The sequence below is a fragment of the Eulemur rufifrons genome, chromosome 17 (assembly GCF_041146395.1).
Source record: "Eulemur rufifrons isolate Redbay chromosome 17, OSU_ERuf_1, whole genome shotgun sequence".
NCBI classification, from domain to species: Eukaryota; Metazoa; Chordata; class Mammalia; order Primates; family Lemuridae; genus Eulemur; species Eulemur rufifrons.
In genome coordinates, this window is record NC_090999.1 from 64,323,705 (window position 1) to 64,348,506 (window position 24,802).

Consider the following 24,802-nt stretch of genomic DNA (forward strand, 5'->3'; position numbering starts at 1 on the left):
TGTGGTATATCCACGATAGGATATTATTCATTAATAAAAAGAAATAAAGTACTGATACATGCTACAACATGAATGAATTAAAAACATTATGTGCTAAATAAATGAAGCCAGTTACAGAAGACCACAAATTGTATGATTCCATTTATAAGAAATGCCCAGAATAGGCAAGTCCATAGAAATAGAAAGATTAATGGTTTTCAGGGATTGGGGGAGGGGAAAATGGGGTGTAACACAAGGTATGTTGTTTCTTTTCGAGGTAATGATTCATTAGTCCAAAGAGATACACCTGCATTGGTGTAGTGTCCTTCACTGTGTATTAAATGGCTCTCTCTCTCCATCTCTTCTTCTCTACAGCTATAATGCTAAAGGTCAATCTCAAAAGGAGGCTAGGCCATCTCACTCAGCACTCATTCTTCTCTTTATCTTCCATAAAACAGGAGTGAAAGCAGACGTCAGGCAGACTCATTTAAAGAAATTTTCTCTTTAAATATCCCTACTTTCCCTCCTGCCAGAGGCAGGCTGGCAACTGTCTAGACTTGCTCTAACTAGATATTAGGGACAAACATATTATTTTCCAGGTATAAAAGATTAGCAGCATTCTATATAGTTTTGGTAAATCACAGTGCTCTAGTCTAGCTTGTTCTAGTTTTCTGCACTGGGAGTTCTCTGTCAATGGTAATTTGTCTACCTTGCCTGTCACTACCCCTTGCATACATCTCCCACTGGGAATCTGGTCAGAAGTGCTGATTCACTTTGGTCATGAATCAGTTAATTCCCTAAATACATACTACCTAATAGTACCCAATCCCACACAATCTCTAACAAGGATTAAATTAGCTAATAACTTTATTACTATTATTATTTTGATTATCATTATCACAACTGATCCTTGACATTGTACCAACTTACTTCTAAGTCAGAAATGTACCATTTGCTATAGAAAAGAAAAATGAAGAAAAACTTGAGCATATAATCAAACAATTGATTAAGCCTAGTAAGCTATATGAATGAAACTAGCAATAAAGTTTAATGGCACAGTTAAGTTTTGTGCAGATCACAATTGTACGGCAAACAAAGCATTTAAGTGTTGTTCATATCCAATATCTACTGACAGTACACTCTTTATTGTTTATTTCAGAGGAAAATTTCATTGAAGTATGACTTCATCTAAATATGTTAACAACTAGGAATGTTATTTAAGTGTCTTCAGAACAGATTTTTTTCCTGGCTTCTAGAATTTCCCAATTCTTCATGGAGTGATAATACTTTGTAGCATTTCATATTTGTATCAGATTTCAAAAATGCACAAATCTTGGGACCACTAGGGAATGAACTCAGAGAAATTTTGAGAAGCTCTATATTGCTGAGATACTACAAATATCTACTTAAAAAGACACAATCAGAATCTGTCTACTTAAAAAGACAGAATCAGAAATTTGAAACTTCAAGTTGCCTTTTAAACGACCACATTCGTTACAGCGGTTCATCTTACTCAATCTTTTCTATGTTTAGATAAACAAATACTTACTATTAAGTACAATTGCCTACAGTATTCAGTACAGTAACATGCCATATAGGTTTGTAGCCTAGGAGCAACAGGCATATATTAATATGTATAACCTAAGTATATATTAAGCTATACCATCAAGGTTTCTTTTTTTCTTTTTTTTTTTTTTTTTTTTTTTGAGACAAGGTCTTACTCTGTTGCCCAGGCTAGAGTGGTGTTATCATACCTCAATGCAACCTCAAACTCCTGGGCTCAAGCAATCCTCCTGCCTCAGTCTCCCTAGCAGCTGAGACTATAGGCACACACCACCACAATTGGCTAATTTTTCTATTTTTCGTAGAGACAGGGTCTTGCTCTTGCTCAGGCTGGTCTCAAACTCCTGGCCTCAAACAATCTTCCCACCTTGGCCTCCCAAAGTGCTAGGATTATAGGCATGAGCCACCACACCCCACCCCACCTAGGTTTCTGTAAGTACATTCGATGATTTCACACAGATCACCTAACAACATAACTCTCAGAATATATCCCCCTGATTAAGTGATGTATGACTGTATTATAATTTTAGTAGCACTGTCTTTTAATAATTTGTTCATTGGGGCAGTTTTCTCTAAGAACAATATTGACAGTCCAGTTCCATCTATTTAGTCAGAAATGTGGAGGTCCTTTTGGTGAGTAAATCATAGAAGATAGAAGCAATTATAAGAAAACAGAATAAACAGGTATTGAGTAAACCTCACTGCAGTTACATATCAATAAAATTATATTACTAAAATCTGATTCTTTGCCTGTTTTGAAATGGTGCTAATATTTCCAATAAAAATTTATTATCTCAGAAGCTTTTACATCAGCTATTACAAAAGATAAACTATATTTTTAAAAACTTGAATTAAAAAATAATAATATTCTATAATCTTGTAACGCATTATTTTAAAGTACAACTATACACTTCTGAAAATGTCAACTGTCATTTATGTATTTTGCTTTGCTTGGTATACTTCCACAAGTAAGTATAATAAGTAAAATCTGACCTTGAAGATATACAAGTAATAAAAATTTTTTAAACCCTAGAATAAGGGGCTTACAAGCAACTTATAAAGGAAAGATGAGGGCTAAGATTCAATTCAAAATAATCTGTCCTCTTGGCTGCTAAAGGATGAGTTCATCTAGTCACAAAAAAATATTTCCCACAGACAAATATCTGCCAGTCTTTCAACATGATGCAAAAATGGGCTTGAATTCTAGGAAAAAACATTTTACTTGTTTTTCCAAAATAAGGTGAAAAAGGAAAATGCTGTAACAGCAGCCACTGGAGGGAGGACTTGATGTTAGAATGAGAATAAAACAAGCAAAAAACATTTTATCTGGTGCTTTGTCTGAACATAACATTTTGTTAAACTCATTTCTATTTGTTTAAATGACAAATTTTGAAAATACTGCTTTTTCTGCATGAGAATTAAACTATTTTTCACTAAAAAACAGATGTTGATTTAACTGTCCCTTACTTGTACACAAATCAACAGTAACAAAATTATAACGCTGGCAAGGCATTAACACCAATGTTTAGTTTAAGTATATATTTAAAGGTCTACACTTGATTTAAATTAAGTCTATATTTTGTTCATTTGAAATATTATCCACTAATTTTACTAGAGGACCTCAGGTACTATCTAGCCCTAAATAAATACCTAAACTCTGACTATGGATAAATTTGCAGAGCTTTTTAAAAACCTGTGGTGTTACTCTTGATATAGTTAAAGGGTTTTATTTTCTTTTTACTGAAGATACCCATATTTCAATAATTGTTTATTATTTATTTAAAACTAGTTTTATATACACAAACACCAGAAATCCCAAAGTAAGTTGTAAACCTCCAGTGCTTGTCTTTTGCAGATAACCAAGTATACGAAGATATTATTTAAAGCAAGATTAAAGACTTCAAGCATAAAATCATAGAACTGGAAGGGCATAGAAGCAAGTTCTTTTACAATTAATTCCAGTTTCTACTGTGATAATGGTTATATACTATACAATAGACATGGGCTGGTATAAAGTCGTGAAACAATTCCAAACAGCAATATCTCTTCCTTTCCTTTTAAAACAATTCTTTACACAGTCAATATTTTGGGAGTGACTTCTTATACTCAGGAATGTGATTTCATCAGTAAACTAGCAAAACTTTCATCCAGTTCCAAATAAGAACAATTCAGAAGAAAAAACAAAAACTAAAATGTAGATAAAACTGAAATAAATTTACTGGAATAACATAGAAATCCATCTGACAAGAAATACAACTGAAGAGGGAACACTTAAACTCAGAAAATAGGTTTGAAAAAAATAATCAATAACAACAGATATGGAAAGAACATAATTCAGACACTTGTGCTAAAAGAAAATTTTAACAAATCAAAATATGCTTTATCACACTATATCAAAGATATGTTTCTAAAATACTGTAAGTGTATTGATTTTTTTTTTGAGAAAGGGTCTTGCTCTGTTTCCTGGGCTACAGTGCAGTGGGATCATCATAGCTCACTACAACCTCAAACTCAGTATAATGTTATCTGTGGGTTTATATTTATCATATTACGGTATATTCCTTCAGTGCCTAGTTTGTTGACAGTTTTCATCATGAAAGGACATTGAATTTTATCAAATGCTTTTTCTGAATCTATCAAGATGATGATATGGTTTTTGTCCTTCATTCTGGTGATGTCATGTATGACATTTACTGATTTTCATATGTTGAGCCCTCCTTGCATCCCTGGGATAAATCCCACTTTATTATGGTATATTATCTTTGGGATGTGCTATAGGATTTGATTTGGTAGTATTTTGCTGAGGATTTTTGAGACATGTTCACTAGGAATATTGACCTGTAGTTTTCTTTCTTTCTTTCTTTTTTTTTTTTTTTTGTTGTTTTTGTTGCATCCTTGCTTGGTGTGAGTACCAGGGTAATGCTGGCCTTGCAGAATAAATTTGAGAGAATTCTCTCCTCTTTAATTTTCTGGAATAGTTTGAGAACTGGTGTTAGGCCTTCTTTGCGTGTTTGGTACAATTTGGCAGTGAAGCCAACTGATTTCTGGATTTTTCTTTGCTAGGAGCCTTTTCTACACTGTTTCAATTTCATTATTCATTATTGGTCTGTTCAAGTTTCGTGTTTCTTCCTGATTCAAACTTGGTAGATTATATATGTTCACAAATTCATCCATTTAATTCTAGGTTTTCCAGTTTGTTAGTATATAGTTGTTCCTAACAGTCTTTGATGATCTTTTGTATTTTTGTGATATCAGTTTTACTGTCCCTTTTTTTCATTTCTGATCTTGTTTATTTGTGTCTTCTCTATTTTTTTCTTGGTTACTCTAGCTGCAGTTTATTGATTTTGTTTATCTTTTCAAGGAACCAATTTTTTGTTTCATTGATCCTTTGTATTGTTTTTATAGGCTCTATTTTGTTTAGCTCTCCAATGATTTTTATAATTTCTTTCCTTCTACTAATTTAGGGTTTTCTACTTGCTTTTCTAGTTCCTTTAGATACATTATGAGATGGTTTATTTGGAATCTTTCTACATTTTTGATGTAGGTGTTTATTGCTATAAACTTCCCTGTTAGCACTGCTTTTGCTGTATTCCCTAGGTTTTGGTATGTTGTGTTTCAATTTTCATTTGTTTCATGAAATTTTTTAATTTCTTCCTTGCCCCAGTGATCATTCAAGAGCATGTTGTTTCATTTCCATGCATTTTTACAGTTTCCCAAGTTCCTCTTGTTATTGATTTCTAGTTTTATTCTATTGTGATGTGAGAAGATACTTGATACGATTTTGATTTTTTTTAGATTTGTTGAGACTTGTTTTGTATCCTAAAATGGTCTGTCTTGGAGAATGTTCCATGTGGTGATGAGAAGAATATGTATTCTGCATTTGTTGGATGAAATGTTCTGTAAATATCTGTTAGGTCCATTTGGTATAATGTGCAATTTAAATCCAACGTTTGTTAATTTTCTGTCTAGATGATTTATCTAATGCTGAGAGTGGGGTGTTGAAGTCCCCAACTATTATTGTGTTGGGCTCTATCTCTCCCTTTAGATCCAATAATACTTGCTTGATATCTGAGTGTTTAGATAGATGTTTAGATAGATGTTTAGAACTGTTATATCCTCTTGCTGATTTTATCACTTTATCATGATATAATGACCTACTCTGTCTCTTTTTATTGTTTTTGACACAACATATGTTTTATCTGATGTAAGTATAGCTGCTCCTGCTCTTTGGTTCCTGTTTGCATGGAATATCTTTTTCCATCTCTTTATTTTCAGTATATATGTCTTAACAGGTGAGATGAGTTTTTCTGTAGACGGCATATAGTTGGGTAATTTTTTTATCCATTCAGTCAGCCTATATCTTTTAAAGTAGAAAGTTTAATCCATTTACATTCAAGGTTATGGATATGTGAGGGCTCATTCCTGTCATATTATAAATTTATTTCTGATTGTTTTGTATATCCTATGTTCCTTTCTTTCTCTCTTCTTGTTTATCATTGATGGTTATCTGTAGTGTAAACATTTGATTCCTTTCTCTTCCTCATTTGTGTGTTTGCTTTACCAATGGGTTTTATACTTTTGTGTATTTTTATGATGGTAGATATCATCCTTTCACTTCTAGATTTAGGACTTAAGTATTTCTTGTAGGGCCTTTAAAGTGGTGAACTCCCTCAGTTTTTGCTTATTCAGGAAAGACTTTATTTCTCTTTCACTTATAAAGGTTAACTTTGCTAGGTGTAGTATCCTTGGCTAGCTTTTTTTTCTTCAAGCACTTCGAATCTATCATCCCATTCAGTCCTGGCCTGTAAGGCTTCTCCTAATAAATCCACTGTTGGTCTGATGGGGGTTCTCTTATAAGTGACTAGATGCTTTTCTCTTGCTTTTTTTAGAATTCTGTCTTTGACTTTTTGACAGTGTGACTAAAATGTGATGTGGAGAAGACCTTTTTGGGTTGCATCTCTTTGGGGATCTCTGAGTATCTTTGCATATCTAAATCTCTTATTAGATATGGGAAGCTTTCAGCTATTATTTCATCAAATAGGTTTTCTAACCCTTTCATTTCCTCTTCACCTTCTGGTACACCAAAAACTTGACTATTTGGTTGCTTCATGGTGTCCCACATGCTTTGTTCATTCCTTTTTATTCTTTTTTCTTTATTTTTGTCTGACTGGGTTATTTCAAAAGATCTGTCTTAAGTTCTGAAACTCTTTCTTCTGCTTGTCTAGTCTATTATTGAAACTTTTCAGTGTACTTTGTATTTTGTTTCATGAATTCTTCAGTTCCAGAATTTCTGTTTGGTTCTTTTTTATGTTTATCTCTTTGGTAAATTTCTCATTCATATCCTGATTTTTTTTTCTGTTTTTTTTTTTCCTTTGTATTATTTTTTTCTGGATTTCTTTTATAGCTCACTGAGCTTCTTTAACATCAGTAGTTTGATTTCTTTAGACGGGTTTCATAAATTTTTTCATTAGAATCTGTTGCTGGAGAATTATTGTGATTCTCTCAAGGTTTCATATTTCCTCAGTTTTTCATGTTTCCTGTATCCTTGTGTTGATATCTGCCCATATGGTATAACAGTCCCTTCTTTCAATTTTTTGGCTTTTTTTTTTTTTTTTTTTGTGGAGGAGAACGTTTTCCTCAAAATGAATCTGTGTTGTTGGTTGGGGAGGGCATTTGGGCTTTGATTGTGTGTGTGTGTGTGTGTGTGTGTGTGTGTGTAGTGTAGTCTCTGTCTGGTTTGTTCAGCTATAAACAGTGTCAGTGGTATCTGATTTCATCAGTGGTTTAGGGTGTAGTTGTTGGAGGGTGTAGTTGTTGTTGGATGTTGTAGCGAAGTTTTCCTGGGGACAAAGATGCTAGTCAAGCCCTCATTGGGCCCCAAGGGTGGTAGCAGTGAGCTGAGCGTACCAGGCCTTTGGTGCTAGGGTATCACGTACAGGCACCAGTGTTAGCAGGTCCAACAGGGCTGATTCACAGGCCTCCATGCAGCTTTCTTGGGTGCCATCAGTGGCAGAGGGGGGCCAGGTGGGCAGGCGGGTTCTCAGGCCCCCGGGCAGTAAGTGTGGCATGGACAATGGCAGTTGCAGTGACAGGACTAGTATATGAGTTTCAAGCAGTCTGTGCTGGTGTTCATAGTGGCTGTGACAGACTTGATGTGGTAGTCCTTAGGCCCACAGGTAGATAGGAGGATGGGTGCTTGCTGTGGTGGTAGCAGTAGGTTGGGTGTGCCCAACCTGAGGTCCCCAGGAGGAATGCTTGGGTGCCAATGGTGGTGGACTGGGCTCGGTGGTCCCCAGGCCCCAAGATGGTATTCTCAGGAAATGGGGGTTGGAGTTGGACTAAGCAGATCTCTTCTCAGGACCCCCACCAGGTGGTACTGTATACAAGTGCTGGCAGATATAGGCAGGAGTGGCGTGAACCCCAGGCTCAAAGCAAATGCTCTGGTGGAGGCAGCAACAGCTGTACTGTAGCTGTGCTTCTACGGAAGATAGGGTCGCTTTCAGTGGCAGTAGTCATAGGCAGCAGCTGGGGAGCACACACTTTGCTTGTGGTTTGGCTCTAGCTGAGGCAGCCCACAGCAGCAGCTATTGTGCATAGGGGAGTTTGTCCTTGGGATATCTAAAAATGCACAGTAGCCTCACTGCTGAGGATAGCAAGGTCTTTGCCAAGGGCTCCCGCCTCAGCCCTAGAAGCAGCAGCCAGCCATGGCAGGGAATGTCAATGGGGTTCCAGAGATGTGGACATGCAAGGACTATTAGGCCCCAGGCAGGACACAATCTGGTGGAGGCCGGGCTCTCAATGTGGTGCCTTTCTGTAGTTGCTTAGATCTCAGGATGTGTGTAGGAAACAGCTTGAGTTCTCTCTCTGGAGCAGTGCCATGCACATTCTCTAGGCAGCTCCCTATGTTACTTGTGGGGCCTATGAAGATCTAGAGGTTTTCTATGTCTAGGGTTCAGGAGTCCATGGTGGGAATATGGACTGCTTGGGGTCACTTACTTATCCTTTCCCTGCACTGGGGAGCCTCTCCAGGATCCCAGCCCACCCCAGCTGAGCAGGCTGCCTCACTTCCCTCTCCTTTGTTTTGAGGTGTTTCCTGTCACTTCTCTGTTGAATGCCAGTGTTCTCTCTTAGATGATCTATTAAAAATGTGATTACTCACTATTTTGGTTCTAATTTGTGGAGGAGGCATGTACCAGATGCCTCTAGTCAGCTATCTTAAAGCCTCTCTTTATTTACATAGACTTTAAATATGTTACAGATCTTGGAAAATTAGCTCATAAATGGCAAAAAGAAGAACCATAAAATTTCAAACTACATTAAATAGTGTAAAATCATTTGAGTACAACAAATTCTGACATTTTCAACTCTGGTTTTCCATTCTGGATACTTGATGTCCCAATGCCAAATAAACAGATGTGAGTAGAAAAATCATAGACTAAAAAGTAATGAAGAAATAAAGTATGTTCCTACTGTGCCCTAAACCTCTCCCTAAAATTCAGAAGCAATATGGAATAGTCAATTCCAGGAGTACAGAACTAAGGGCAAAGAACCAAAAGTTAGCATGTAAAACCCTCTGGCTCTTCTCAGTAATCTATAATTTCCTAAGTATTTAATGCAGAGCATACTGGTTACCAATGTGTTCAAAGCTTACTTTATAATAAATTTATGACCAAAGCTAATAAAATACTAGATATTATGTACCCTATCCACATCTTAATTTTCCATTGCATTTTAGTGACTTACAGCTAATTATAAAAACCACCTATGCAGTTACTTATCAAATCATACCTGGTATCAAAAGAAGGGAACATACTCAACTCAAAGTTCTCTAACCCAGAGAAGTGACTTCCCTGAGAGAAGACAAATTATCAGACTAGATAAGAGTAATGAGTGCAAATACACTGGATGATCAGTACAAAATCAAAACCTGTCTGATATGTACATGATGCTTAAGGCAATGTACATATAGATTAGAAAGAAATAAAACTATCCCCAACTGCATTTTATCTATTTACATTTTTTTTAAATCCCACAGAAATTACAAAACAACTACTATTGCTAATACATAAATTTAACAAGGTAGCAGGACAAAAAGTAAATACACAAAAATTAACTCTGTGTATATGTATGTGTCAGAAAATATGGAAAAATCCACTTCAGTGGTGCCAAAAACCTTAAAATACCTAGGAATAAATCTAACAGAAGACATCTAAGACTGTTACACTAAAAACTACTTTGTTGACAGAAATTAAAGAATACCTAAGTAAATGGAAAGAAATACAATATGCATGCACTAGAATATTCAATATTTTTAAGGTGGTGATTCTCCCCAAAATGATTTTTATACAACACGATCACTCAGAATCATAGCAAGCTATTTTGTGGACACTGGTAAGCTAATTCTAAAGTTTTTACAGAAATGCAGAAGACCTAGAATAATCAAAGGAAATTTCATAACAGAACAAAGTGGAAGATGTACCCTATCTAATTTCAAGACTTACCAAAAAGCTATGGTAATCAAAAGTTTGATATTGATAAAAAGACAGATATATACATCAATGAAGCAGAGTCTAAAAATAGATCAACACATATACGATCAATTGATTTCTGACCAAGGTGCAAGGCTGCTTAACAGGAGGAATGTCTTTTCAATACATAATGCTGTTTGACTGAATACATGTATGGAAGAAGATAAAAATCAACCCTCACCTCACACCACACACAAAAATTAACTCAAAATAGATGACAGATCTGAATTTTACACCAAAACTATAAAATATTTGGAAGAAAACTTATGAGAAAATCTTTGCAAACTTGGAGCAGGCAAAGTTTTCTCAGCTAGAACAAAATAGCAAAAACTCTCAAATCATTTTTAAAAATTGATAAGATTTTACTCATGAAAATTAAAAATATTTGCTCTTCAAAAGATAACATTAAGATAACGAATGCCACTGATTTGTATACATTGATTTTGTAATCTGAGACTTTGCTGAATTTATTTATCAATTCCAGTAGTTTCATATACAAATCAGTAGCCTTCAGATACGCCAACAGATGAGCTGAGAACCAAATCAAAGACGCAATACCTTTCACAATAGCAACAAAGAAAATAAAACACCTAGTAATATATTTAACTAAGGAGGTGAAAGACCTCTACAGGGAGAACTATGCAACACCGAGGAAGGAAATAGCAGAGGATAAAAACAAATGGAAAACCATACCATGCTCGTGGATGGGAAGAATGAACATTGTTAAAGGTCTATACTGCCCAAAGTGATCTACAGATTCAACGCAATCCCTATTAAAATATCAACATCATTTTTCACAGATCTAGAAAAAATAATTCTACACTTTGAATGGAACCAGAGAAGACCCATATAGCCAAAGCAACCTTAAGCAAAAAGAACAAATTGGGAGGCATCAATTTACCAGACTTCAAGCTATACTACAAGGCTACAGTAACCAAAACAGCACTGGCACAAGAACAGAGACATAGACCAATAGATCAGAACAGAGAATTCAGATATAAAACCACCTACCTACAGCCAACTGATCTTTGGCAAAACAGGCAACAATGCACACAGGGGACAAGAAGCCCTATTCAATAAATGGTGCTGGGAAAATTGGATAGCCACGTGTAGAAGACTGAAACAGGATCTGCACCTCCCATATCTCACAAAAATCAACTCGCGATGGATAACAGATTTAAACCTAAGGCATGAAACTATAAAAATTTAAGAAGAAAATGTTGGAAAAACTCTTATATAAGACATCAGCCTGGGCAAAGAATTTACGAAGAAGACTGCAAAAGCAATCGCAGCAACAACAAAAATAAAGAAATGGGACCTGATCAAATTAAAAAGCTTCTGCACAGCCAAGGAAACAATCATTAGAGCGAATAGACAACATACAGAATGGGAGAAAATATTTGTATGCTCTTCATCTGATAAAGGGCTGATAAGCAGAATCTACAAAGAACTCAAGCAAATCACCAGAAAAAAAATCAAACAACCCCATTAAAAAGACTGGAACAGAAACTTTTCAAATGAAGATAGACCAATGGCCAACAAACATATTAAAAATATTCAACATCTCTAATCATAGGGGAAATGCAAATCAAAACCACAATGAGATTCACCTAACTACAGTGAGAATGGCTTATATCAAGAAGTCCCAAAACAACAAATGTTGGCATGTATACGGAGAGACAAGAACACTAACTCATACACTGCTGGTGGGACTGCAAACCAGTACAACCTCTATGGAAAGTAGTATGAAGATACCTCAAAGAACTAAAAGTAGAACTACCATTTGATCCAGCAATCCCACCACTAGGTATTTACTCAAAAAATATATATATATTGTATAAAAATGACACCTGTATTCAAATGTTTACAGCAGCACAATTCACAACTGCAAAGATTTGGGAACGACCCAAGTGACCATCAATACATTACTAAATTAATAAAATGTGGTATATGGAGTACTACTGAGCCATGAACTAATACCTCCTATATTATCCTGGATGGAGCTGGAGACCATTCTTCTAGGTGAAGTATCACAAGAATGGATAAACAAACACCGCATGTACTCATCATTAAATTGGAAATAATCAATCAATACTTACGTTCACATAAGGAAATAATGTTTCATCAGAAATCAAGCAGGTGGGAGGGCGGAAGAGGGGATCGGTAAATTCATACCTAGTGTATAATGCACACTATCTGAGGGATGAGCACGCTTATAACTTCGACTCAAATGGTCCCGAAGCAATTTACATAACCAAAACATTTGTACCCCCATTATATTCTGAAATTTAAAAACCAATAATATAAAAAAATAAAATACAATAAATTTTTAAATTAAAAAAAAAAATGAAAAAGCCACCACAGACTGGGAGAAAATATTTGAAATACATGTATCAGAAAAAAAGACTTGTATCCAGGTTACATAAAGAATACTGTCTGGGCACAGTGGTTCATGCCTGTAATCCTAACACTTTGGAAGCCCAAGGAGGGAGGATCCCTTAAGGACAGGAATTCAAGACCAGCCTGAGTGAGAGTGAGACCCTCGTCTCTACAAAAAATAGAAAAATCATCCAGACATGGTGGTGCACACCTGTAGTCCCAGCTATTCGAGAGGCTGAGGCAAGAGGATTTCTTGAGCCCAGGAGTTTAAAGGTACAGTGCGCTATGACCACACTACTACACTCTAGCCTGCGCGACAGAGCAAGACTCTGTCTCAAAAAAAATAATTATTACAACTCCATAATAAGACAAACATTTTTAAACAAACAAAATTTTACAATAAGCATAAGATTTGAACAACTACTTCTCCCAAAAAAATACAAATGACCAATGAGAAATGTCATGAGGCAACATTTGGGGAGGTGATGAAATATTCATTATCTTAACTGTGATGATAGTTTCAAGGATGTATGCCAAAACATAGCAAATTATATAATTTAAATATGTGCAGTTTATTGTACTTCATTTATACCTTAATAAAATCATAACAGATAAAATTCAGTAGACTTAAAATATTTAAATATGATAATCGGTGTAACTTATTCTCTTCCTAAAATCTTTACGTGTTATGATAGTACCCATTTTATGGAGAATGATACACCATAAGGGTAGGAAAAATATGAGAAATATATAAACTACTATTTGAGGAGGGATTATTTATTACATTTCAGCCAAACCTTATTATTTATTCCAAGAAAGATTAGGAAATATACGCAAATACAAAAATAACCTAAATATCACAAATATTTGGCTTTCAGTGTATTTACAACTGCTATTAAGGAATTCATAAGATTATAAACTAGAAAAATAGCTCTAAATATTGAACCTTCAAATAGTCATATACTTTCTAAACACATTAGAAATAATTAAATTTATAATCCTACTTCTCTAGTCAACTGAGCAATATTTACACACATGGAGAGGAAAAAAAAAAACTTAAGCTGATGTTCAGCAAGTGTCTAATAACTTCTATAGGTTTAGAGGGGTTGAGAATAGATACACATGTGATATTTCAAAAGACTTTAAAAGCTCTAACACTAATGACCTTTATTGAATCAATGGCACCAGCCTACACTTTGCTACCATTCATCTATTCATTCACTTAATAAAAAATGTATTAGGTATCTCAAACACATCAGATTCTGTGTTTAACAGAGGTGACACCAAAAGGCAGTGGAACATATGGTTAAAATGATTCACTCTGGGGCCAGAATGCCTGTGCTTAGATTTTAACTCTGCCACCTATTCAATGCACTACCTAAGGAATGTTACTTTGCCTCCTTTATAACTGGGAAGTAAAAGGTTAAGTCAGCAGGCTTGGGGTGTTCAAAACGTGCACATTCCAAAAGAAGGACTAGTCCTTCATTGGCTCCTAGGAGATAACCTATAAACCATTGGCATATCATACTTGATAAAAGTGTCTTTGTATAACTGATGCCTTGGGGCATGCATATAGTTTATAATAATAATGTGATTTATGACAAATACGTTTTTGTTCATTTGGCATGCTGAGACAGGCTATATCAGTTTGACCTCTGAGGGCACTGGAGATTGAGTAGTTAAGGCCAGTTAAATGGGCATTCTATGCCCACATGACTGACCTAAAATGAAAACCCTGAATACCAAAGTTCAGAGGAGCTTCCCTGGCTGGTAACAATTTGCATGTGTTGCCACACACAGTTGCTGGGAGAATTAGCATTTTCCATATGACTCTATTGGGAGAGGACAACTGAAAGCTAATGTCTTGTCCCTCCTGAATTTTGCCCTATGTACCTTTTCCGTTTTCTGATTTCTAATTTGTATCCTTTCACCATAATAAATAACCATGAAAATATAGCTTTTCTTAGTTCTGTGAATCCTTCCAGCAAATCATCCAACCTTAGGGCATCTTGAGGACCCTCACCATAGTAATTTTATTTCCACATCTGAATAATGCATTTAATATTAGTACCTACTTAAAGGACAGTTGTAGGTATCAAATCAATTATATTAATAAATGTAAAGTGTTTAGAACAGAATCCAGCACATAACGTTTGCTGTTTCTCATGTTGGTACAAAAATAAGTTGTCCTAACCAAATGAATATAGCTTGGTCTAGTGATAGAGGACATTAAATAATTAAATTTCAAGTGCTAAAAAATTATGCATAATTTTTTTTTCTTGTCAGCAAGGCTGGAGTACAGTGGCATGGTCATAGCTCACTGCAACTTCAAACTCCTGGGCTCAAGCAATCCTCTGCCTCAACCTCCTGAGGAGCTAGGACTACAGGCACAGAATGCTGCACCCACCTACTCTTTTTGTTGCTGCTGTAGAAATAGGATCTCACTGTGTTGCTCAGGTCTCAAACTCCTGGGCTCAAGGGATCCTCCCGCCTCGGCCTCTCAAAGTGCTAGGATTACAGGCCTGAGCAACTGCATCTTGCCAAATTATGCATAATTTATCAAAGGAACAGAAAGTATTATTTCCTTCTCTCCTATCCTCAACATTGTTGTCTTCATTTAGGTTCTCATCATCTCTTATCTCTTAACTGGACTGTTGGAGTATCCTTATAACAGTATAATCCTTATAACATTCTCAGATATCACCATAACCATTACCATCACTGATCCAACCTGATATTCCTTCAACTTCATTCCACACTCTTAGAGCCATTCCCACATATGGCCTCCTGATTTCTATAGATATAAACTGGCAAAAATCAGCCAGTTCTTTTGGTGTGTATTACACCTTCTCATGGTTTTCAATTTTCAGCCTCACTATCTGGGGCCTGTTTGGACTCTACTCTGGTTATAGGTCCAACAGTAATGAAAGGCCATCAGAATAGGACAAGACAAAGATCCACAGTCCTTTGTAAGGCAACTACCTCAGGGGAGGTCACTACAGGTTCTTTAAGCCAGTAGAGACTAACCTCCTTAGAAGGAATAGAAGGACTGCTTCTACAGAATTTAGAGACTCAAGGTGCCTAGCTTCATCAGAATCTGTCCATACCTACTTATCCCAATTATAAAGGTCTGAATCCTTCTTATGAGGTGGAATTCAATTTGTGCTATAATTTAGTCACTAACAAGAGTTGTTTTCTAGAAATCTTACTAGTGCAACCATAAGAAATAAGGGTTTCATTTGGGGCAGGAATAGACACAAATTTTGGTAACTAGAAGTATAGTGCTGCCATACCTAAAAACGTAAAATGTGACAGTAGCTTTGGAACCAGGCAGAGAACTCTGAGAAAAGAGTTACAAAAAACATAAAATGCCCCTAAACAACCTGTTAATAGAAGCTACAGTTCCTTAGTAAGACTGTGGGTGAGACCTTGCAAGAAACTGAAGTAAATGCTCTCGGAAACTGAAGAAAGGAGGATCCTTGTTAAGTAATGGCAGAAAGTTTGGCAACATTGTCCCATGTAGTTATTTATGAAAATTAGAAAATTTACCAAATAAAGTAATTATTCTAACTAAAGATATTTTCAACCAGAGTGTTGAATGTACCACCTGGTTTGTTTTGTTTTACTTTGCTACTTACAGTAAAATGTGGGAAGTGAGAGATAAATTAATCAAAGACTGTTAAACAAAACAGACTCAAGATTTGCTCTACAAAAGACACTGTCAAGAGAATAAGAAGATAAGCCCCAGACTGAGAGAAAATATTTGCAAAAGACATATCTGTAGTCTATTATCCAAAATATACAAGGAACTCTTCAAACTTAACAATAAGAAAACAAACAACCCAATTAAAAAATGAGCAAAAGCTATGAACAGACACTTCACCCCCCAAAAAATATACAGATGGCGAATAAGGGTATGAAAAGCAGCTTAACAATATATGTCATAAGGGAATTATAAATTAAAACGACAATGAAACACTACTACACACCTATTAGAATGGCCAAAACCCAAAACAATGACAACAACAAATGCCAGTGAGATGTAGAACAACAAGAACTCTCATTCATTGCAAAATGGTATGGCCACTTTGGAAGACAGTTTGGCAGTTTCTTATAAAATTAAACATATTCTTACCACATGATCCAGAAACCACACTTCTTAGTATTTACCCAAAGGAGTTGAAAACTTATATCTACACAAAAATCTGCACATGGATTTGGCAACTTTATTCATAATGCCAAAAATTCAAATCAACCAAGATGTCCTTCAGTGGTGAGCAGATAAATAAAATGCAGTCCATCCAGTCAATGAAATATTTTTCAGTGCTAAAAAGAAATGCGCTAGCAAGCCATGAAGGAATTTTAAACACATTTAGTCTGTTTATGTGTTGCTATCATATAGAACTTGAGATTGGATAATTTATAAAGAAAAGAAGTTTACTGGGCTCACAATTATGGAGGCTGGAAAGTCCAAGAAACATGACACCAGCTTCTGGTGGGCTTCTGGTGAGGGCCTTGCACAGCATCATAACATTGCAGAAAAGTGGAAGGGAAAGCGAGCACATATCAAAGAAACCAAACACTAGAGGCAAACCTGCTTTATAACAATCCGCCCTCATGGGAACTAATTCATTCCCATAAGAACTAATCCAATCTCTTGAATTTACCCACTGCAACACCAACCTGCCCATGAGGGCAGAGCTCTCCTAACCCAAATGCCTCTTAAAGGCACCACCTCTTAATACTGTTACTTTGGGGATTAGGTTTCAACATGAGTTTCAAAAAGGATAAGCCTTCAAACCATAGCAGGAGACAATCTGAAAAAGCTACATACTGTAATGATTCCAACCATATGATATTCTGGAAAAGGCAAAACTATGGAGACAGCAAAAAAAAAAAAAAAAAAATCAGTGGTTGCTAGGGGTTGGGGGGAGGAAGAGATGAATACGTGGAGAAATGAATGTTTAGAACAGTGAAACTATTCTGTATGATACTATTATGGTAGATACATGTCATTATACATTTGTCAAAACCCTTAGGATGTACAACACCAAGAATGTATACTAACATGAACTTTGGGTGATAATTATGTGCCAATGTAGGTTCACTGACTGTAACAAATGAGCCACCCTGATACAGGACGTTGATAGTAGGGGAGATTGTACATGTGTCAGGGCAGGAGTATAAGGGAACTCTCTGTATATTCTGCTCCATTTTGCTATGAACCTAAAAGTGCTTTTTTAAAAAGTCTATTTTTAAAAAAAAAAAATTCTTTCCAGAAGGCAAATGATGCTAAAATTAAGAAATGACTTCTGAGCAAAGATCAAATCCAGGGCTTTACCAAGAAAACATGGTCCAAAGATGAAGCTGAATGCATACCTCTAAACTTTTTGTTTAAACTCAAAAATATTAAAGGTGGTGCCTCAGAGTGCTAGTAAGTACATAATTCAATATTTCCAGTATTAAGGGTTGACCTGGCTGAAAACCCTTCTTCATTTCAAGAGAGAAAGAGAGTAAGAGCAAGAGAGAAAAACATTGTATTTTTAATTAAAACAGTTAAAAACACAAACACATATGCTTGTTTTGATAAAATTAATTATACATGTTTCTTGTTGAGAAAAAATATCCACAATAAATAATGTTGTTTTAAATAGTTTGTTTTCAATGATGAAACTGAAATGTCTAGTTTCTTAGCAGTCCTTGTAGTATTCCTAACACACATAAAATTTTCACCATTTCAGTCACTCACTGTTTCAAAGTAATTATTATGCATAAACAATAATACTCTAATCACAACCACTTGTCAAGTACATAAGCACAAACTGATTTAATATACTGGCCACCTAGAAAAAAGTAGGGAAGGTCTGCATAAGAATAAGATGCAGATCAAAAATGCTTTGCTGTTCCAGGGAAGACCCCCAAAAGGTCTCTAGTAAAACCAACTTTCTTGGGTCCTAGAACCAAACTCAGAGCCATCCTGTTAAAAGGTCAGGCCAGAATCCAACCTACAGGACAGACCCCACTGCTACCTTGACAGCAGCTTAAAGGAAGTCACTGGAGAACAGTGGGTAAAAGAATCTAATTTATAGCACAAGCTACTACTCAGTATGCACCGAATGTCAGACTCCAATCATCACAGGTATACAGAAAGAATAAAAAAGGTACAGTATAGCCACAGAAAGGGGAAAAAAAATGTACCCATGCTAAAGTTTGTATAATGAAGGAATCAAAAATCTGAATGCCTACAGGCATCAGAAAGTTCACAGTAAAAACAGGCAGTGAGGCCTGTAAGTCATAATCTTATGCTGAATGAATAGAGGAGACTGCAGCAAACTGGAAAACGCACAGCTCCTCTCAAGGGAGTTGCTACTTGCCCCATTGCTCCCATACAGAATGAAGTCACAGCAAGACTGGAACTGCATATTTTTCAGAAGAAACCAAAAAGCAGTATTTTTGCTTAAATTACCTGGAAAGTAATTTTTTAAAATGTGAGATTTAGAAGCCCACTTAGCCTAGGGGTCTCCAACTTTCAAACTCTGCAGAGCTCACTCCCTCACTTCATTGAGCTCTCCCCTTAATCAGTATCCCCTTAATCAGAGAGGCTGAGCTTGACCACTCTATTTAAAATGGCATCCTCCGTCATCCCCTCTCCTCTTAATTTGCTTTACTTTTCTTCATAGCTCTCACCACTACTTGTTGTATATTTACTTGTTAATTATCCTTCTCCACCGGCTAGAACGAAAAACCTCAGGCGCACAAGGTCTCTCTGTTTTGTTCACTACTATCTTCCCAGCACTTGGAATGCTACCTGGCACACTGAAGGTAGGTAGTAAATATTTGCTACATGAATGAATAGATGATGCTCATGGCTTCATAGATCATAGTTCCCTCTTGGCAGCAGCCTCAAAGTCATCCAGAGCATCCCCAACCCTTCAGTGTAGGCTTCACTGGTTAAGTGGAACATCTAGTTTAAAAGTGTGAAAGAAGCCTGGTACTAGCACTGACACTGAGCCCTTAACTAACATGTCAAAAAAAATGCTCCCTGACTCAGTTTCTAAATACACTTAGTGAATACAGCACATCTGCCCCTCACAAAGTGCGGTAAAGAATATAGCTTGATACTGCTTTAAGACAAAAAGATGCCATGTACTGCACATCAAACACCACATTGTACCTATTTCGATAAACATTACTAGGCACTTGCAGACAAAAACTACAGAATTTTCCCTCTACAACTTTTCTGAGGATTTGTAGGAAATGGACAAATGGACAATGTATGTCATTAAATAGTTTAGCAGAAACGTAAGTAACCACTTACTTGGCCCAATAGATACACACCCTGGAGCAGTAGAAAAATATGTTAAATACCTGGACGAGGGAGAGAGAAGCCTGCCACTTAACTCTATTTTCAAAATCAAAGGTATTCAACTCAGAATGCATATTGCATCCCAAGGAAACGTCCCACAAGCGCCCATACATGTTACAAGTTTTGAGAGCATTTTATAACTGCACTATCTTCTGCAGTGAATGACTTCTGGTTGGCAACTGATACCTCTCTTTTGTAGAAAATAATCTTTAGCCAAAGAACCTCAGTATGTCCCCTCCCGACAAAGCGGAGGAGGGCCCATGACTCTAAAGCCTCTAGGAGCAACCAGAACCCCACACGCCCAGATATAAGGAGAGTCATCCGGGGAACACACGTCTCGCTCCCGCCTCGGGAGTTGAAATGGCCAGTGGAACCTGCCCACCAGCGGGGTCCCGGGCAAAGGTGAGCGGTGTCCGCTGTGAACGTTTCTGACAGCCTCGGGTCCGGGGGCCAGAGACCGCCCCCGCCCGAGACCGACCCAGGCCAGCCCCCTCCTCGGATTTCGACCCAGGCCTGCCCCTGGAGCTCACATCCCGCAAACGCAGGTCCTACCTGAGCTCTGCCCCCAGCTACAGGGCTGAGGGGGTAGGCGGGAGGAGGCGTGGCCTTCCAGCTCGCCAGTCGAACTCCCTCGTGCGTTTGTTATGACTTTCCCTCTCGGGATCCGCGCCCCGACCAAGTTCGAGTTGCACTTCCGGGGTCTGCGGGCGACTGAAACGTCAATACGCATGCGACGGCGCAGCAGCTACAACCCGGAAGTGGGCGTGGCGTGGCTTTTGTTAGGTGGGCTGGGAGAGGAGGCCGTGTGGATTAAGGGTGGTGTTCTTTACTGGCAGGCTCTGCTCGCCCGTCCTTCTGAAGGCTGCCTGGGTAACCTTAGAGGAAGAGGCCATCCTGAAGCCTTGTTTTCCAAGCGGATATTTTAAAAACCATTTTAGGGATGTCTTACAGAGAATTCGGCACTCTCATACTGATGGTTTGTTTACCTGGCTTTACCCTGCCCATTCAACCCCAGTAAAGGAAAGATGTCTATATTTGGAAGATTAAATTTATCTCTAAATTATAACATGTAAAATATGAAGTTAATACTAGCATCCTAATAAAAATTGAAAGTTTTCTCGTTACCATGCTTGACTTAAATGGGAATCTTAATGGGTGTTAATGTTCTGTTTTTCCAGAAAGAGGTTTGAAAGGGTGGATCCAGAACAAGAGATGGCAGCAACTAACTTTTAATTTTTAGATGCATTTATTCCAGTTATTCCACAACTGTTAATTTAATGAATAAAGCTAACCTAGGTCCTGGGGACACTAAGTTCCTGAGTTAGATATCGTTTTCCCCTCAGGCAGCTGAGGGGAAGGAAGGTTTGGTGGCTGACAAGTTAACCAACAGTTTTAATATTCTTCAGAGAGGAGATCCCAGACTACTCTAAAGTATATTTCACTCCCACACTATTTGTACTTTTTAATCTCAGTTCCTTACTTGTTTCCTTCACAACAAAGTACAGTGTTATCCATTAATTTATTTGCAAGTGGCCCCTGCCCCACGAAAATGTAAATTCAATGAGGGCAGTGACCTTATCTTGTCTTTTAAACATATCCTCAACCATACCACAGTGCATGTCCACAAAGTGGACAATAAATACTTGTTGAATCAATAAACGACCACAGTGGTAAATACTAGATTAGAGAAATTTAGAAAAGTGTATGGGACAAGAGGTAAGTGTATGGGACAAGAGTAGTGGGAGAGAGAGAGCAGTGTTCTGAGGGAAAAAAGAATCCACTGGACTTAGCCAGAAATGAATGCCAGGATGGAGTCAAGGCATTGCAAGACTGTTAGGACTTTGTGTCTGCCTTCATTTCTGGCCAGAACTCATATGGTTTGTAGGGTTGGACTTTAGACTGAAGAGAAAGGCAACAGTCAGATTTTGAAAAGCTTTGTATGGCATGCTGAGTAATTTGAATTTTGTGCACGATCAGAACAACTGAAGTACTGTTAAACAGAGTGAAAATAAACATTTTTGTTTTGGTAGACTCTGGCAATGGTGATGAAGTTTATTAAAAAGATAAGGCTCACCAAAATTTATAATCCCAGTTATCCATTAGGAAAACATCAGATAAAATACCTGACCAGCACTCCTTAAAACAGTCAAGGTCATGAAAAACAAGAAACGTCTGAGAAACTGTCAGAGCTTAGAGGAACCTGTCAAAGACAAAAGGAGCCTAAAGAGACTATCTTTAGTGTGGGATCCTGGAACAGAAAAAGAACATAAGTGGGAAAACTAGTGAAATCTGAATAAAAAGTGAAAAGTTTAGTTAATAGAATGTACCAATGTTGATACAAAACATGAAAATTGGTCAAAAGATGAGTGACATGATCTTTCAATGTTTACAGGATAGAGGGCCACTCAAGGATTAGGGGAGTGTACTTTGTTCAGTAGTAAACTGTTTACTGTTGAAAAAAACATGGGTGTTTCAGACAACAATTCCAGTAAGACCCACACAGGAATAAATGAACCTTCAGATTATTCAAATCCCTGAGTCTACAAAAAAATAATAATAATAATAAAATATAGCTGTGCATGGTGGCATGCACCCGTAGCCCCAACTGCACAGGAGGCTAAGGCAGGAAGATCACTTGAGCCCAGGAATTTGAGGTTACAGTGAGCTACGATCACTTTATTACATTCCAGCCTGGGCAAGAGAGTGAGATTATGCCTCCTAAAAAAAGAAGAAGAAGAAGAAGAAGAAAAGATTTTGAACATGAAAACGACACGTTCTGATCTTTTTTTTTTTTAGAGATGGGGTCTGGCTCTGTCACTGAGGTTGCTGGAGTGTAGTGATGTGATCATAGCTCACTGCAGCCTTGAACTCCCCAGGTCAGGTAATCCTTCCACCTCAGCCTCCATAGTATCAGGGACAACAGGCACATGCCTCCAGGCACAGCTAATTTCTCAACTTTTTTGTAGAGATGGAGTCTCATTATCTCCAGCCTGTTGCCCAGGCTGGTTTTGAACTCCTGGATTCAAATCGTGCTCCTGCCTCAGCCTCCCAAAGTGCTGGGATTATAGGCATAAGCCACTGCACCCAGCTTGATTTGAATTTTTTAAAGACTTCTATAGCTGCCTGTTGGGGCTAGATTGTAGGGAGGCAAATATAGAAGCATGCAGAACAATTAAGAGATGATTGCAGCATCCAGTGTGGACTAGAATGGTAGTAGAGATGATGAGAATTGTTTAGATTTAGGATAAGTTTTGAAGAGAGAGCCAACAGATTTTGCTGAGGAATTGGATGTGGAATGTGAAAGAAAAAAGGATCAAAGGACAACCTGAACAATTGTAAGAATTTTGTAGAGTCAGGCAGGGTCTTACTTTATTGTCCAGGCTGGTTTCGGAATCCTAGCCTCAAGTGATCCTCCTTCCTCAGCCTCCCAGGTGCTGGGATTACAGACATGAGCCACCACTCCTGGCTCTGTTCAAAATCTTTAATAACTTCCTTACTCAAATAGAATAATTCAAAATTATTTTCATAAGTCTATAAGGTCCTGCAAAATCTGGCCCCTGGCTATCCCACACCTCTACTGAGGAAGAGGGTGTTAAGAGACTTTTTAGGAGGGATGGAAGAAGTACTTGACTAATAACCTTGGAGTCTGATAAATGGTAATCCCAAAGTTGAGTATCTGATTCTCTCCTCTGGAAATATTTAAAGACAAGAGACTGACTTAAGGTGTCTGTGATGAGAGTAAGGAGATAAGAGCTGTCAAGTTTTCCCAACAGCTGGTAGACATAATGGTCCATGGCTGGGTGCATTTGTCTGGTAGGGCTGCCATAACAAATTATCTCAAACTCAATGGCTTAAACAAGAGAAATTTTCTCCTAGTTCTGTAGGCTACAAGTCCAAGATCAAGGTGGTGTCAGGGCTGGTTCCTTCTGAGGGCTTTGAGGGAGAATCTGTTCTATGCCTACCTTCTGGTGGTTTGCTGGCAATCTTTGATGCTCTTTGACTTATAGATGTATCACCTAGATCTTGGCCTTTATCTGCACATGACATTCATTCTCTCTGTGTGCTTGGCTCTATTTCCGAATTTTACTTTTCTATAGGAACATGAGTCATATTGGATTAGGTCCTACCCTAATGATGTAATTTTAACTTGATTACCTCTGAAATGGCATTATTTTCAAAAAGGTCACATTCTGAGGTACTAGGAGTTAGGAAGAACTTCACTGTATCTTTTGTGCAGGACACATCCCAACCCATAGCACAGAGGTATAACTGTTTTTTAAAAAGGAGAGAAGCGACGAAAGAAAAAAAAGACAGACAGAGAAAGAAAGAAGAAAGAAAAAGAAAGAAAGAAAGAAGAGGGGAGGGGAGGGGTGGGAGAGGGAGAGGGAGAGGGAGAGGGAAGGAGGGGAGAGGAGGGGAGGGGAGGGGAGGGGGGGCGAGGAGAGGCCAGGCGAGGCAGGGAGGGAAGAAGGAAGCTAACCCAGCCAGCAGAATGAGTTTGTGTGAAGTAAGCCGCTAGAAGAGGCATTGCATGGGAATTGTGAGATGTTGGCTGGAGTGTGTCAGGGCATGGCAGTATCAGAGTTCCTGGGGGTGGGGTGAATCTCCAAAATTGTAATAAAATACCTAATGACAGAAAGCAACAGCATTTGGGCATTTGATATAGACAGGACAACAATACAGTTTACAATATCCTTTTTCTCCTATCCCTGAGCTGACCCTGAAGATCTCAGAGTAATAGGATGAGTGTAGGACAATGGGAAGTAAAGATGAAGGAATGGACACAAAGTAGATCATACTCCCTTCTTTACAGCCATATTTGTGGGTCAGGCTTGTGCTGGGAAAGGGGACAGTTAAGTAATGTAAAAGTTTCCAATCCACATGTAAAGAACTTGGAGGTTGGAAATTGTCACTCCCATCATCACAATAAGAAAAAGGCTGAACAAAATGAAAAATCAATAACTCTTCTTCGATCTGTCAGAGAATT

The 24,802-nt window shown here is 37.6% G+C and overlaps 1 protein-coding gene across 1 annotated transcript in view; it reads right to left on the bottom strand.

The window, feature by feature from the left end:
* Positions 1–20,478, bottom strand: part of ARB2A (ARB2 cotranscriptional regulator A) — a 409,566-nt gene extending 389,088 nt beyond the window's left edge. Inside the window, exon 1 of the mRNA XM_069492020.1 lies at positions 20,368–20,478. The gene's annotated coding sequence lies outside the window, so the exon portion shown is untranslated. The remainder of the gene's footprint in view (positions 1–20,367) is intronic.
* Between the last annotated feature and the right edge of the window lie 4,324 nt (positions 20,479–24,802).